Source organism: Peromyscus leucopus, chromosome 16_21 (assembly GCF_004664715.2).
Source record: "Peromyscus leucopus breed LL Stock chromosome 16_21, UCI_PerLeu_2.1, whole genome shotgun sequence".
Lineage (NCBI taxonomy): Eukaryota > Metazoa > Chordata > Mammalia > Rodentia > Cricetidae > Peromyscus > Peromyscus leucopus.
Window position 1 is genome coordinate 59,126,097 of NC_051084.1, and position 16,999 is coordinate 59,143,095.

The 16,999-nt window shown below is 41.3% G+C and overlaps 1 long non-coding RNA gene and 1 pseudogene across 1 annotated transcript; one reads left to right on the plus strand and one right to left on the minus strand.

Moving 5' to 3' along the window:
• The first annotated feature begins 139 nt into the window (after positions 1–139).
• On the plus strand, positions 140–2,170 carry LOC119086756. The gene is made up of 2 exons (XR_005090113.1): positions 140–500; positions 1,370–2,170. It is a non-coding gene; the product is annotated as an uncharacterized LOC119086756 (long non-coding RNA).
• Positions 2,171–5,137: 2,967 nt separating this feature from the next.
• Positions 5,138–12,365, minus strand: LOC114692354 (annotated as a pseudogene).
• Positions 12,366–16,999: the final 4,634 nt, after the last annotated feature.

The window sequence follows — 16,999 nt, forward strand, 5'->3', positions numbered from 1 at the left end:
CTCCATCCATGTCCTTTATCTAGGCTGCCAGCAGAAGGTGTGGCCCAGGTGTATCTTCCCACCTCACAAGTTTGTTTAAGAGAAAAATCCCCCACAGGTGTGCCCAGCTGCTTGGGTTTTAGTTAATTTCAGATGTAGTTGACAACCAAGAATAGCCATCATACTTACATTTTAAAAACAATAACAGCAGCAGCAGCAACAACAACAAAACCCTTCTTGTAAAGAGGTTGTGAGAGGAAGCTTGATGTCCACTACTTGTTATTCTAAAAGATGTTTTAAATCATAACATCTTAATGAAACATTTTGAATGATGTTTAATTAGATTTTTTTTTAAGTTTGTGAACTACAAGCAGCTAAGGGATGCTGTGAGAGAAATAGTTTTCCCCAGAGAAGAGCATACTAATTGATAATCCAATATGGTCAGCACTGAGAACATATGCATACAAGTAGCATATGGACTGAGAAGGTTGTATTTATAGTATTTAGGAGTGTGTGTGTGTGTGTGTGTGTGTGTGTGTGTGTGTGTGTGTACACATATGTATAACAACAGGAAAAGAGGCCATGAATCTGAGGGAGGGAGAGGAAGGGGTGGGTATATGGGAGGGTTTGGAGGGAGGAAAGGAAAAATGGAAATGGTGTAATTATTTTCTTAAAAATTCAAAAAGAAACTTTATGGAGCTTATATTAACTAGAGAAGCCAGTTATAGAAGATACTTTTAGCCTAAGGAATGCTCAATAACTGGGCCAAATGAGCATGTTTTCATACTAACTGATACAGTTTTATGTGAAAAAAAAAGGATAGCAAATGAGAATAAATATTAGAAACCTCCAAGACGTTCCTGAATCTAAGTTACTGCCCATTTGAGAATTATTCAAAGCGGGTGAGGAATGGGTGGGAGATGCTGTGGGGTGTGCTGTAAGGATGAGCTGGGTGCTCTGTGGCGAGGTGGTCAGCGATTGGTGGAGAGGTAGGCCCATTAATACTCTCCGTGAACTGTGAGTTCCACACTGACACACACCTTCAATTAGGCTAATGGGATGAGTCAAATGATCAGTTCCAAATTAAATTCTTTTTATGTGCAGACAAGCAGGGTCGTTCAGATGACTCGGTGATAGGTAACAGATGGAGTTCCTGTCACCCACACTGTCTCGTTGTCTGGATAGTAATTGCATGGCATTTTAACTAAGAACCAAGTGAGGGCCAGAGAGAGAGAGAGCTCAGTGGGTAAAGGCGCTTGCTGCTAAGCCTGACAATCCAAGTTCGATCCCTGTCAGCCACATGATGGAAGGAGAGAACTGACTTCGGCAAGTTTCCCTCCTCCAGCCTCTACAAGTGCATGGTGATGTTCTCACACCTGCATGCTCACAGGTGTGTGTGTGTGTGTGTGTGTGTGTGTGCACGCCCAGAGTAAAGGCGTGGGATAGGAGAAATGGCAAAATGAGAAACTGAGAGCAGCACGTCACGTCCTTGGATACGTTTTTAATGATTGTTTTTTTTAAAGGCTTCCCCTTGTTTCCTGATTGACATACTGCTCCATCCTTTATGTTACCTAAGGAGATAAAAAGGGTCGTTGTTGGGTCTCTAGTATGTCACATATCTTAGGGAAATGGATGTGCTTCTTCTAAAGATGTGGGTTTTCCGTGTCCAGTCCCCTGGGAGTCCCCGGGCCTTCTCTGCACTCTGTGTTCAGCTCTGGTGTGAACTGCCCGATGCTTTGCATGTGTGCTACGGCAAATACCATGTGTGTATGGTAAAAGGTGTAACCAGTTTCTGGATCTGTATGGTACTTCGAGATTCTTCTTTTATGATTCTGTGACTGCGTGGCAGAGTTATGCCACACGAGTCTAAAGAGCAATAGTTTCTGTTGCTAACTGCTGTATATTGTTTCTGAATAATATATTTAGACTTCCTTTAGATTGTTATTTTTTAATAACTACTGTGTTTAATAACTATTACACCCTGTAAATTAATAAAAGCCAGTTAACCTGAGGAACACTTTAGTATTGTGCTGGAGTACACTGTGTTGATTCTGCATGATTAAAATATTTTTAAAGAGCTAGGAAAAAAGACGTGCTGTTTTCCAATGACTAAGTGTAATTTTTTAATGCTTAACATCTAAGATTATCTCCCTTATCTTTGAAAATAAATATTTTACTATGAAGGGTAAAATCTTCCCTGATGTGAAATTTTTATTGTGAGATTTTATGTGGCAGAGCATGTGTGTAAATATTTGGATGTGTAGCTTACTTTCTTCTTCATTTTTTTTCCATGCAAATTCCACGTGCAGGTTAATGAATGTGAATAGCTAATGGAAATAACACTTTTTCATTTAAGCGGGATAAAATTTGTAAGAAATCAAGTTTTTGCGTAAGAAAAATGCGGTCATGAGATACACGTGAGGAGGAGACATTAGTGGTTCCCAGCCTTCCTAACGATGCAACCCCTCTAATAAAGTTCCTCATGTTGTGGTGATCATCCCCCCTAACATAAAATTATTTCATTGCTACTTCATAACTGTAATTTTGCTCTTGTATGAATAGTAATGTAAATATCTGATATGCAATATATCTGACATGTGACCCCTGTGAAAGGGTCATGTGAGCCCCAGGGGGTCGCAACCCACAGGTTGAGAACCGCTGCTGTGGAGTCACAGGGCGATGTGGATCAGACAATTTGAACTTAGCTGCACTGACCTGTTTGTGCAGGAAAGGATGGGATTGAAGAACTGAGAGCAACTTGTGCTAAGAGACGAGGTCACCTTGTACACAAGGAGAGGAGGACAGAACAGTGTACCAGTCACAGGGGTGGCCGAGCATGATGCTAACCACAGTCTTTTAGATGAACCAGCAGAGAGGATGCACACAATTACTGTCAGCACAAGAGAATGCTCGCATTCCAGTAAGAACACAGAAGGGCTCCCTTTGGCCTGCAGATTGAAGGCAGTGTAAAAATCTAGTGAAAATGAACGTTCTCGGGCTTGGCAGGGATATAGGATGAAGCCCACCTCTCTCTCAGAGTGTAATATTCAATAAAAGAGAGGCCTTGTAAAAAATAGTCACCGCATTTTCTTCATTTTTCCAGTGCCCACCATACCGGCAGATGTATATTTTAGAAATAAAAGAAAATTCCTACCTGGAAAAAGTGCTGAGAGCATTTTGGTGTTGTGGGGGGAGAGAGGGGGTGTTTTTGATGGTTCAAGGTCTCGAATGGTGACTGAATCATCAGACTATTACAGAGGAAACATAAGGATTATCTTGCCCCTTAGATTATCCTCATGAATATGTAGGATTAATTGGAACGACATTTTAAAATAGGACACTGAATAGAAAGATTAGAGAGCCACAAGGCTTTGATTTGATGGCTCGGGAGCACAAGGTTTATTAATTTTGCTGTAATAGCGAGCATGTTCTACATGGATAATGGTGTGATTCAACACTTCTAAGAAACACGCAAATGCTTGAAAGGTGTGTTAGGTATTTTTTGTTGGGGTTGAGCTGATTGATTTAGCCCACCCTCGGCTTTGGAGAAGGAAGAGGTCTGTAAGCGGAAGGGAAGTGGCAGAGAGGATGAAGTCAAGCGAAGTCACACTGAGGGGACTTGAGAACCTAGAAATGGGTGGTATAGCTGTTAGGAGAGAGACGCTCAAGGAAAGTCCTGGAGGAGGGAAATGGAAGGATAAAAGGACGTTGCTTGACAGGCTCTGAGGTCAGGTGAACACTAGTACGTAGGGCTACATCATCACTTGCATTGGCTGTGTGACGGTGGCCAAGTTTCTCAGTGTCTGGGCATTTGTGTGTGTGTGTGTGTGTGTGTGTGTGTGTGCGCGCGCGCGCGTGCGCACGCGCTGTATTTTAGATTAGAGGGAGTGTCACATCTGGGGCTGTGTTCCAGATAGTCCCTTACAGGACTAGCTAGCTGCTGGTGTTCAGAGAAGATGAGAGGCACAGCAGGAATTGTAGAACATTTATCTTATCAGAAATCAGCCTAATCTTGTCTATGTTAGTCAGGTGTATAAACCAAAACAAATACTGTCAAGTTTACTTATAATTCTAATGTACTTCTTAGAAAAGACTCCATGGGGTATATAAAATCGGTGGTTTATATAATTAGTATATATGTGTTGATACAGACAGGCAGAAATCTTTTCCATTGTAAATACATGAAACATCTTATTGTTTCATCAATAATTAATTGTTGGGAATGACTTATAACCAGAAGATAGTCTTGGCTTCTCCTGGGACACTATTTGATTCCTATTGAAATCAGGACATTTTAATTTGTAACCCTCCAGGTGAATATTCACTTCATGTCTTAATGGGAGGCCTCTTAAAAGTTAAACCTTAAAATATGCATGTAATTAATTCTCTGAGCATGATGGCTTAACTGCCATTATTTTCATAAAATTAGAAGGTTGAATTATCTTGGCTGATATTCACACTTTGGAATTCTAAACTGTAGGTATTGACACGCTGTGCATTAAAAGGGGTGTTACACAGCCTTTCTCCCCTAAGAATGTCATACAGATATTATCAACACAATCTGAAATAAATTCCCATTGACTTGGATAGAAATTTAACGTTTCCATTTCCTCTAGAATACAAAAATCTAGATTCATTTCGAGCATTTGCCCTGATTTTATCGTTTCTGTGTGCAGAAATGTGAGGGGAAAATCACAGACTTCCGTCGTTGGCAGAATGTTTTATAATTTTACAGGTAGTGATGCTGAGGTCATCGATGACTCCCTCCACCCCACAGGTGCAAATGCAAGAACCAAATGTAGAACCCAAGCAGGGAGGAGGGGTTGGGGTCTGCTCAGTGGGTGTGCTGGATGGCTTCTTTAACTTTAATCATCAGAATAGATGGAAGAGGATCAGTCAGGAAATGAGCTGGCCTATGCTGTGGGGGTAATTTGAAACCCGAGGACTGAACTGAAAGGCTTCACCACTACAGCCATTTGTGCCCCGCTGGCGCTTACAGTTAGTGGAATTTCAGATATCCATTTGGGAAACCAGCCAAGCGGCCTCTAAAACTGGCCTCGGAATACAGGCATCTTTGACAGCACACACACTGCAGTTAGCTCTCTGGGCGCTCCTCCGTAGGGTGATGGAGCCTGTGCTACTGCTCTAACCTGGACATTTCTCCTCCTGCGCTTTTATTTACTTTTCAGTAGTTTAAAATCAGGAAGGGTACAGCATCACACGGATTCTGTGTCCAATGGCCTTTGAGGGAAGGTTGCTTTGGAATTTGGCACGAACCATGAACCGTGTCGCTGTTTCCGTGAGCCGGAGTTACTTTTCCCCCAGATCTCTCTGGTTTTGTTTCCTTTGCCTCCAGGAGTCACTTGTTGGTGTTTTTTGCTTTATACACATAAACACATCTCTTGTTCAAGTAGAATTCAGTTTCATCTCAGACATAAACACCTTCAGTTTCAAGAAGATCTGTATGCTCTCTTTGGTTCCAAAGACCTTGCTTACAGCCACTAAAAATGGCCTAGCACCACAGCCTTCCAGACGTACTTGCCTTTTAAAAGTCCTGTTCCCAACGGGCCTCCATAGACTTGACATTTCTTCATCTCCTCCAGCGGCGTTGCCTGATCCCCAAACTGGAAACCAAATTTCCTTGTTCATCAACATCCAGTGTGGTAACGGATTCTGTTGACTCTTCTTGACTTGTCTCCAAGTCGTTCATGCACCATCACCATCACCATCACCACCTCCACAGGCCTCTGTCTACTTTTGCGGATGCCAGATCATCTGTTTCCAATAGAGACTGGAGTCTTCACAAAATGCCATGGCGTCCCTTTATATTTTGAGTGCCTAACATGAAGCCTACATACAGTACATACTGAGTTATCATTCACTGAATTTCAAACATAGGACATTAGCATCTTGAGGCAAGATGTGTATGTGGTGGACAACTACTTGAGTTCTTTTATGGAAACAAGATCTGTCCCTCAAGGTAGATATCTTTAAGAAAGGATTATTTGGGGACTGGAGAGATGTCTCCGTGGTTAAGAGATTTCCAGTACCTACACGCCAGCTCACAACTGTCTATAACTCCAGTCTCGGAGTATTCAACACCCTCTTCTGGCCTCTGTGAATACACATGGTGCACAGACATACATGCAGGCAAAACACCCATACACATAAAATAAATTTTAAAAAAAAACTCTTAAAGAATTATGTATATGGCATTACTAATTTTTATACTGAAACATTTCACAAGTATTTAATGATTTGCTCTGTAAACTTAGGTCTTCGTTCTTTTCTGCTTTCTTGGGTCACTTAGCAATACTTGTTTTTAATATGATTTAGTGTCAGTTTCAGGTTCAAGGTTAGAAAAAGAAAAGGGAAACCCATGGTTCCACTTTTATTGCCTAGCTTCATTTTAAATCAAGTCAAGTAATTTTAAAGTCATGTTCTGTAAGTCAGAGGAATACCTTACTCTGCCTGGCTGAGTTATGTGCATGTAAATCAGGATTAGCACGATATGGAAATTTTTCTGGAAGAAAAACATCTGGACCATTTGTCAGGATAAAGGTAATTCCCTTGGAAGTTCACAGCGAAGATGATTTGCCCTCTTTGTTTTTACAACTTGGAAATCCTGATTATCAGCAAATACCACATGTGTAGGAATACATTTTTTTTTTCTGATAACATTTAATTTTCAGGTTGTATTGTATCTTTCATTTGAGCTTCCCCCCCCTCTGGATGTTGACAACCAAATCAAAATAAAACATTGACTTAAAGGTCCCCTTTAAGTAAAAACACTGTGGAGGCTTAGTGGATGGAAGCAATTGATCACTCAAATTCCTCTAAACTACATAAACATTATTAGGAGCCCTAAGAAAGGTTTGAGTGTTTCATGGACTTAGAAAACACTTGAGTTGAACATGACTTGGTGAAGAGGGTGATTCTTGATTGTGTTCGTCCTTCTGTAGCTCATAGTGATAAAAATCAAATGATAAAAGTTTGATGAGCTCACAGAATCTCTCTCACCCAACTCAGATGTGTAAATAAATGTGTAAGGCATAGGTTCTGGTATCTCCTGTGATGTCAGGAGCCCCGCCCTACTCATTGTCTGGGGGCGCCGTAGACTGGACAGTGGAAGCTGGTTCTGTTATTTCATGCTTGCATTTTTTTTTTTTCTGGTTGAAGTATCCAGAATGTTCAAAACTCAGACAGAGCCAGTGAAAGGCTTCTTTGGAACAACCTAGCTTCGTTGAGCAAATCGCTAGTCATTTGGGTTTTGCACGCCACTCTCCCATCTTTACCAAGACTGCTGTGGGGAAGTTGGCACTAAGGAGTGCTACTCAGTCTCTGTGGCAGCACAAACAGCTGAAGAGATCTGCACTGGTCTCTGGAATGGCTGACTGGGGCAACTCTCAGACTGGAAACTGCTAGGGTCCAAGAGACTTTCTCTGACTACTGAGACTTAACCCCAGGGGTACTCATGGTAGAGCTGGAAGCCTCAGTCTTATAGTTGTCCGATGTAGCAGTCCCATCCTTGAAGTCCCAAGCCTGAGGCATCATGGGTAGTATAGAAAGCACGTGAGAGATGGAGAGAAATTTGGTTCGGAAATCTTTAATCTCACCACCCATCCCCCACCCACCCCTGCATTAGTCTGCTTGACCTTGGGAAAGGTTACTACACACTGTGAGCATCGATTTATTTATCGGGTGGAAATAACACTTGCCTTGCACAGACTGAAGGTTACAGAATTAGAATGTCTTTTCCCGAGAAGAGCAGACAGCTACTGTTGTTGACTGGCAGTTATTTAATATTGTGGCTTATGAGCATTTTCCACAAGAACAGAGTCAAAAAGGGAAGAAGAGGATGGGAAGGAAGAAAGAGAAGGAAGAAAGGACGACCAATTCTCCACATACCATCCCAGAGCCCACTTTGATGTTTGCTTGAATGTGTTTCCCAATTAGATAACACCTAGTCATTCCTTATCTAATATGATTGATATGCAATAGATTGGTAACACAAATAGAAATGTTATGTAAGTATGCATGTTATATTTATTATTTAATTATCACAGGAATCTTGAAAAAAAAAACTCTTTTTCAAATTAAGGAGACCCATAAAATGCCCATCAGGGGATTTAGCAAGAGAAATAATATGATTTTTAATGTTTCAGAAAGCCACTTTCTTCTTCATCATCAATATTTTTGTGTGCAAAGCCTGAAGATCAACTAGGTAGTGAGATTTCCCCAAAGTGTTATAAAGACAATTTTGTCCATGTAGGTAAAACTGTGCTGATAAGACATTGCTATCTACAATCTCTAGGCTTCCTTCAAGCATTTATAATTGCATAAACACCATTGCTGATTCAAACTGAAGGTGGGGATTCTGCTAAAAGAAGCACCCCCAGGGAGACATTTTCAGAGTGTCTATTACTGTGATAAATCAGATAGATTTTTAAGCGGTGGCTATGTATAACTGTAGACCGGGTCACATGCATGAAACCGCTGAGTTCGGCCCCGGGGAACTCATTGTCTTGGTCAGCAGCTTCGCCACTGGCAGGAGGGAAACCTGGGCACCTTCGAGTCGTCCTTGTCTCTGTACTCACTGGCATTCCTGTCAGTTGTAGCTGAGTGGGGTTGCATGGAGAATTTTCCCCCTGCTGGGGCAGGAAATTAACTTTAAATTGGAAATGCTTCCAGTTGCAAAGTGTTTCTTGCCCATTAGCACCTGTCCTCCACTGCCACCAATGTGAAGGACTTGTTGTTAGAACAAAAGATGAATTCTGGATGCCGTTGCCTCCCACAACAGTCAACTTCTAGGAGAGATGCCTCAAATCATCAGAGATAAATTAAACAGAGTATTACAAGATCTGTACGTAGACAAAGGTTGTTATGAAAAGTTGGAGAAAGGAATGGAAGATGGCAGTCCAAATGCTGAACACTTTCTCAGATCTGCACACATTGTAAATGAAACATCTGATGCGTGGCTGCAAAGAGCCGTGAAAGCCTTCAGACTTTGTCCTATGATAATGAAATCAAATTAGCAAGGATGGGGAGTTCACAAAATCGCTCCCATGGGAATGCATGAGAGTACAACAGAGACTTTACACAGAGAGAAATACTGGTTTAGATTCATAGAAGAAACACCAGACCCTAACATTGCTTCCTAGGCATCATGGCTGGGAAGAGTGGGACTTCCCTGCACCAGGGCTTCAAGGGAAATAGAGAAAGTATGCTTCAGAGTGAGTGCCATAGACACAGAATGTGGCGCTCAGAAAATTATAATCTAGAAGAGAAACTCTGCAGTCTGGAGCCAGAAAAGGAGCCCCACACATCCTCCCGTGCTCACTAGTGTGGTAGAACCATCTTGAAAGATCTTTGGTAAAACTCTTTGCTGCTAGTCGTTTTGGGGTGGACAGAAAGAAGCTCTGCCTTTTTATATCTCTCAGACTCAAAAGCTTCCCCTGCCCACTCATTAAGAAAGAAATCACCTGAGGGATCTGTTTGTAATTTTAATGCAAAAACAGCAGAGCTCTGGTGGGAAGTATGGCCATGCTACAGAAGGAAGTGGAGAGAGCTCATATTTGGGAACTGTAACCTGATTTCTCAAAAGAGAGGAATGAGACCAGCTGAGTGTGAGCATGAGCTAGGAGGCTGCAATAGAGACAGGTGAGGTATGGCCAGAGCACCCAGGATAACTCGGCGTTCATACCCTTGCAGCCTCTACCTCATATGTTATGTTATGTTATGTTATGTTATGTTGTGTTGTGTTGTGTTGTGTTGTGTTGTGTTGTGTTGTGTTGTGTTATTATATTATATTATATCATATAATATTATATTATACACCCTCTCAAAGCACCAGTTACCTTACTGGAAGCTCAGCAGCTACTAGAACATTCCCCATGCAGACACCTGCACTGGCAAAGCACCACTTTTGGTCCTGGGCCATCCAGCTGGGAGGTGTGCAGGCGCAGCTGGCAGGAGCAGCCTGGGAGGGACCGCTCCACTCGCCGCATCCAAGGACCTGAGTATCCTGAATATGGAAAATGCTGGCAAGAATTCTGCTCATCAGGAGTCACTGCGGCCTGTGTGCCAAGGTGAGAACAGCAGAATGTTCTCAGTCCGTAACTAGTTCATATCTGCCTGTCCCCCAACACCAAGTAAACTGCAAACCAAGGAGTCTGGGGTAAAAGCAAAAAGCCCACCCCCAAGCCCTTAAGAAGGAGGACCTGTATTGGTTTTAGTTATCTCCTCATCCAAGCTGGTGGCTAGGTCCTAGTCATTATTTCAATGAGTATTATCTTGGCCAGGCAAAGCAAAATCACTCAGAGCCAAAGCCCTTGGCACTCCTTGTAGGGTCGTAAAACTCAAAAGGGCCCTTTTCTGGGAGTCATAGTAAAGGAAAATAAAAACATCTTGAAGAAGGAGAGAGAGAGAGAGAGAGAGAGAGAGAGAGAGAGAGAGAGAGAGAGAGAGAGGAAATACCCTTCTCAAATCATGTGCTGAAGGTAAGGTAAGAGATCTAAACGCTTGGCAGGAATGTCTCTGGACGGCCAAACAATGCAGCTCATCTGTCTCCGGAGCCAGCGGAAGGGCACTCCTCTGGGCAGACTCAGCCCAGCACATGTAACTTGATTAGATAGTCCATTGTCCAGGAGAAAATCAGTCAGTCCATGCCAGGGAACAGGGCCTGGCAAGCAGAGTGCAGAATGGCTTAAGTTCCTCCGTCCTCTGAAGCTAGCCTTTTGTCTGGTATGTAAGTATACCATCATGCAACTCCCAGTGAATGTGTGTCAAGACCTCTGAAGGATGATGAGTCCTCAGTAGACATACAGGGGAGACACCAGAAGTGTCTTTGCCACAAGCTTATATCTCCATGCACTAGGGAGCAGAGACCCTGGAACTCTAAGGAATCACAGATTTTGAAGCAGAATCATGCTATCCATCAACTGAGACTGTGACAACCCAGCAATGAGAAGCCTTTTTCCTGATCCCACATACGTGATTTCTGAATGCTGACATGATCCGTGGAGAACCAATAGCCTCAGTACTGATGAAGAAGTTTCATTCCCTGGAAGCCTTGAGGGGTGAAGGTCAAAATCCATTTTATCTGATGTAAAGTCAGTAAGAGCCAAGATGTTTCTTATAACTTGAGTTTACCTGTTATACTTGCCACTACTGAACTATAGAATTATAGTTACTCTTGAGAAATAAGCCTACAAACACAACCTTCAAAATGATGGTTGATTCATTCCTGACTATGTTCATATAAGTGGATTTTCATTTCCTCCATAAGAATGAACATCAGAATACAATCTGAACCTTGATTTTAATCCTGTACATTTGATCAACAAGATCCCTAATGAGAGGTTACAACACTCACCATATGAAATCCCAGGCATCCAGAATTATTAGTAAAGGTTTGTCATTTCCATGTGGCAATGTAAGCAGATTTCTTGTGAATAGTTTATCTTTATTCTGCTGCATCTTTAGCATAAGAAGCAACAATATATGAGATGCTGTGGCTGTTTTATTAACAGATCCTCTGAACTATTTGTGTCTGCAACAGAGATGTTTATTTTGTTAACATTCAATAGTGCTTCATTTAGTAACAGCTCAGAGAGCTACCTGAATATTATGTAGTCTGACTTTGAGATGACCAACTTCACCTTGGCTGAAATTGAAGATTAACTTTGTAATTCATTGAAGAAAATAAAAAAAAAAACAAAGTCAGAAACATCCAAAAACAACTGAGAAAAATTAAATTAGTTGCATGTTATTTAATCTGTAATAAATATGATGTTTTCAAAAGTGTTTCCTTGTGAATAGAAGTTCAGATAAAAAAATATTAATTTAAAACATGTGATACCTAATATCCTATAACTCTTCTAGGAAAGTTCTAGAAGAAATATTGTCACATTGTAACAAATAAAATCAAATACATTGTAAAAATGACAAATTTTTTATGTGTTATGTGTTATAGATTTTAGTACCATTTCCTCTAAAGAATTCAAGCATATGAAAATGGATTTTCTTCCACATATTCCTTTTTCTAGAATTATGAAAAACCTCTTAAATTCATAAACAAGGAAAGTGGAGCTCAAAAGTTTACATGATTCTATACCACAGCCAAGTACCCTTTAGTGACTTCAAGATTTTCTTTCATCATAGAATGTCTTTACCTTCTTCTCCATGCCTCAAAACATTTCTTACACTTTCATATCAAATTAGAGCATTGCTTTTTTCATGACTGCCCCCTCATCTTCAGGTAAAATGAATGATTGAAGCCATCTCTCCTCTGCAGAGTCTCATTCTTAGAATTTTGAAGGGTCTACTTAGCTTACATTGAAGTCCAAGCCAAGCTTGTTCCAAGATATACCAGCAGTAGTAGCCATGGTAGTTGCATCATGCATAACTCTTCAATTTCTCTATTGTCCAGCTCTTTAAAGGTCACATAATTAATGGTTGGAACAAACAGAGCAAAAATGTGGGAGAACATATCATGACATTATGACAAGTGAACACTTTAATTTGCAGCTAAGACTAGGGCACAGAAAAGGAGGGGAAGTGATGTAAGACAGAAGAGTTCAACCATCACGAAATTCTATTCCGTTTTCACAGGACATCTAGGTGCCACTGTGTACCCAGGTGACTCAAGGTGTGTCAGTCAGCTTCAGCGAAAGATTCAATAAAGGGCAAGTCAGAGACAGAGAGTTACCTAGAAAAGCAATCTGTCTTCCTTAATCAAAAGGGAAGGAGTAGTAGAGCCTTCTGGAGTGAAGTTAAGATTCAGTGAAGTGCCAGCCTCAAATGGTGGAAGCCTGATGTTTCCTGTTCTCAACCGTGAACTTGAAGCTGGTCATGCTTCCTGTTCTCAACCATGAACTTAAGAGGCGTAAGCAATGTCTGCTCATGTGCACTATCTAGGCAGAAAGTCAAACTTTGAAAAGTGTCCCCAAAGCACAGTGACCAAAAGAAAACGAAGTTTGTCTTTCTTTTTCATAAGTAGTTTTAAGGCAAGTGGTTTGGTTTGTGGGTATTTCTGCTTTATGTTGCCATTCAGACACTAACTTCTTCCATAATTTATATGGTAAAGGATGAGGAAAGGACACACCCCTGTATCCAATCTGCCCGCTATTTTTACAAATGCATTTTATTACAATATATCCATGTCTGTTTGTCATCTATTTGTACACTGCAGATGGAGACTGAAAGGTCACAAAGCTCTTGTGATCTCCACAGAAAGTATTTGCCTCAGATTTCCGGGCAGCAGAGTCTTGGCTGTGAGCACACTGAAGCTCACATATCCATGAGTGGAGAAGAGCATATTGTCAGCATTTCAAAAACCCACCCTGTCAATCAGCACACCAGCTCCTACACATTCTCCTGCAACAGCCTGACTTCTACATTTTCATGTAGTTGGAGACGGTGGGAGTTGCATTCTTGGCTGCACAGCTAAGAGGCCATCCTCAACCACAATGAAACAAAACACAAGGATCTGAAGACAGTTAGCCATCTCCACGGCACAATATATTTGTTTTGTCTATTTGCTTCAACTTTGATCATTCATGTCATGTCATAGGCAAATGGTCACCTTTTACTGCACATAAAAATATGCTCTCACTACAACTGAGATAAACACACATTCTAGTATTGCCTGTTAGAACCCTGGGGAACAGTTTTGTAGGACAGGGTACATGGAAGCACTCTAATGAATATTGAGATAATCCAAAGATAGGTCTTTTTTTCCCCTAAATCACACAATGGCAAAAGCAAGTAGGCTACACACAAAACAGTTTGAGAGCCCTATTTACAAAATATTGACGGCATATGAAATATGCCTGAAACTTCCAACAAAGTTCCACATCAAAAGGAGAAAGGTAGGTATAGTTAAAGATTTAACAAATAGTCACAGTTTCCAAAGGAGATTATGCGGTCCATTTACTCCACTATTCCTTAAGATTAGAACTCTAAAAGGTATTTAAGCTGATCTTTCTACTAGATGGTTCCCTACAGCAAGTTTTACTCCCTTCTTTGATTCTGTTTGAAGAGCCCAAGGCAACGTACATTCCTCATCGCTCTGCTCCAGACAGTTCATAGTCCCATGGGAGATTTCCCAAGACTTCTGTTAGAAAATGTAATTGAGTGAGTAATGAGGAGTCAGATTTTTCTAGTCTTCCCTTCCACGTCCCAGCATATGAATGTGCATTCCTTCCACACACCTGTTCATATTTTGTCTCCCCCCTTCTGCACTCAAGCTTGCTCTGTGGGAAAAAGGGCTATCCGAGGCTAAGCCAAAGTCCCTCTGAAGGTTCTAAATGAACAGAGCAGTCACCACAAGACAACAAAAGACTGATCCTCTCCATTTATTGTGAGCGACAGTGGAGGAAGCAAGTACGAAGTGGTCTGGAAGGTGTAAACTGGAATGCAAGGGAGGAAAGAGAGAGAGGTAAGAAAGCAAGCATCCCAAGGAATTGTGCAAGGAAGTAAAGATGGTCTATTTCAGTAAGACCACATGTCATTGTCTGGAGTATAGGGGATTTTAGCTGGGAAAGTGTGGAACCCAGCCTGGGAAACGAGCAAGTCTCTCTAGTAAGCACCGTGACTGAAGGTTTCTGAGAAGGGTGATTTGACGTGAGAGCGTCTTTAAGAAGGATTGTGCACAGAGTGCGTGCTCATCCCTTGGTGAATGTGTTGGTGGCAGAGAGCCTACTTCAGCTCGTTAAAAACTCTGAGAACAGGACAAAATTGAAAGGAAGGCTATCGTGAGGGACAACTTGAAGGAATTGTTGTCCATGTGCTGAACGAGATCTCATTGGTAGTTTTAGAGATGCTATAATCAAACAGTGATGGATTAGGGGAAAAACACACCAGTGAAAATGATAGTCCTGGGGCCAGGACTAAGATGACGTAGTGGCCAAAGTCCCTGCTGCCCTAGCTGTTCAGATCCCTAGTGCCCAGACCATCTGGTGCTGTGGCTCTTCCTAAATTGATTGCTTATATCCCTGAAGAAATAGGACACTGAAAAAGTGCTGATTTCTCAGCTGTTGGAGACATGCAGGTGGTTGTTTTCAAGCAAGCAAAAAAAAATTGTCATTTCTAGTACAGTACATCAAAGTCCTACACAATCTGATGGATACTATAGAAAGGTCAGTAGATGATGCTGTTAATACTTTCGAAGTTCTCATAAGATATAAGTATTCTAGAGCTGGAGGTGGAACAACATAAACTGAATTGGCCAAACAGTTCATATCATATGGAAAGAGATGTCCTGGAGTAGGGGGTGTGTTATTATGAAGTCTACTGAGGCACTGGAAGCTACTCCATGGCGCTGTCAGAGAATACTGGAGTTAAGGGCAATAAAGCAATCTTCAGATTTTATGCAGTGCCCTAAGAAGAAACGGAATACTGGATTAGCTGTTGAGGCTGAAGCTCCTGCTGTGACAGACACTGTAGAACTAGTATTCTAGATATTCACCTGGGGAAATACTGGACCTTTAAATTGGCCAGGAATACTGCAGTCGCTATACTGAGAGTGGTGCAGACAAGACAGAACCAGCCAGCGGGTCCAAATGGCCAAAGTCACTGATGGCTTCATTTCACTATAGCTGGAGACTGTATTTGTAGTATAGGAATTGCCTAATGTTTCCATGGTCTTCTGAAATCAGGAAATGGTTTTGTGTCTGCAACCTCTGCTGAATGATGCAATCAGCGTGTTACTGTTTGAAAAACGGCAAGGAATACAGCTATCTTTGTGGTGGTATGTACATTTGTGGTATGAATATCACACTTAATGAAAAATTAAAGTCTGAGAATCAGTTTATGTTTCTTGGGTTTTTGTTTTTTGAGACAGGGTTTCTCTGTGTAGCCCTGACTGTCTTAGAACTCACTATGTAGACCAGGCTGGCCTCAAACTCAGAGATCCATCTGCCTCTGCTTCCTGAGTACTGGGATTAAAAGCATGCACCACCACTGCCCAGCAAGTTTAAGTTTTTGCCATACTTCATAAATTATCATTTTGTTCTGGCTTTTAAAGTGATATATTGGAGATTATAATTACATAATTTTCCTTTCTTCTTTTTCCTCCTACCAACTTTTCTCATGTGCCTACATCCTTTTTCTCTCTCAAATTCATGGCTTCTTTTTCTTTAATTGTTGGTGTGTGTGTGTGTGTACGTGTGCTTGTGCGTGTGCATGTGTTCTAAATATATACACAATCTGCCCAGTTCGTGTAATGTCATTGATATGTTTATGATTTTAGATAACCAACTGGAGAAAGCCATTTCTTCCCAGTTTCAGACGTGGGCAGACATACTGTGAGAACCAGAGGAGCAAGGAGTTTGCTGTGACATTTCGCCTCCTAGAAATGTGAGAGAAGCTTCACTTGTGAAGTTCCAACCATGATGATGCTGATAGACATGAAAGGGAGATGTCTCACGAGGCCTTAACCCTAGACAGAGAACTACAGGCAACTAAGTAAGGCTGACAAAGATACTGGTTTTTATACAACTCTAATTCCCTCATGAAAATACTGAGTACTGAGACTGAATGATCGTTTATTATCTTTCCCAGAATGCCCTGGCAGAAACAAATGAAAAATACCATTAGTTGAGGACTGTGAAGAAAAGAAATCGCCTTTCTAGAAAGATAGCAACATCAGATATTTCTTACAGCAATGCAGATATTCTATGCAAATATCCTATGATATCATTTTATAAATGGTGAGTTTAGTGGCTGGCATACATACAGTGCACCAAATTAGTGGAACTTTACCATTTAAGGGATCTATGTGGTCCCAGCATCGAGGCATACTTTCATCAAGAGGACATGTTATTGCAGCCCATCTTTACCTGAAGCCTGGCTAGATTGGATCCTCTTCTTTTGTTTTGGGGCTCCAATGATAGCTTGCTGAAGTGAGTTTGGTTTTTAAGGATCTAGATGAGTGGAGAGTCTGGCTACATTTTAAAATCTTTGCTTCATGCTTGGCAATGAATAAAACATAGCTGGTTGAGGGGGAAGAGAAATAATA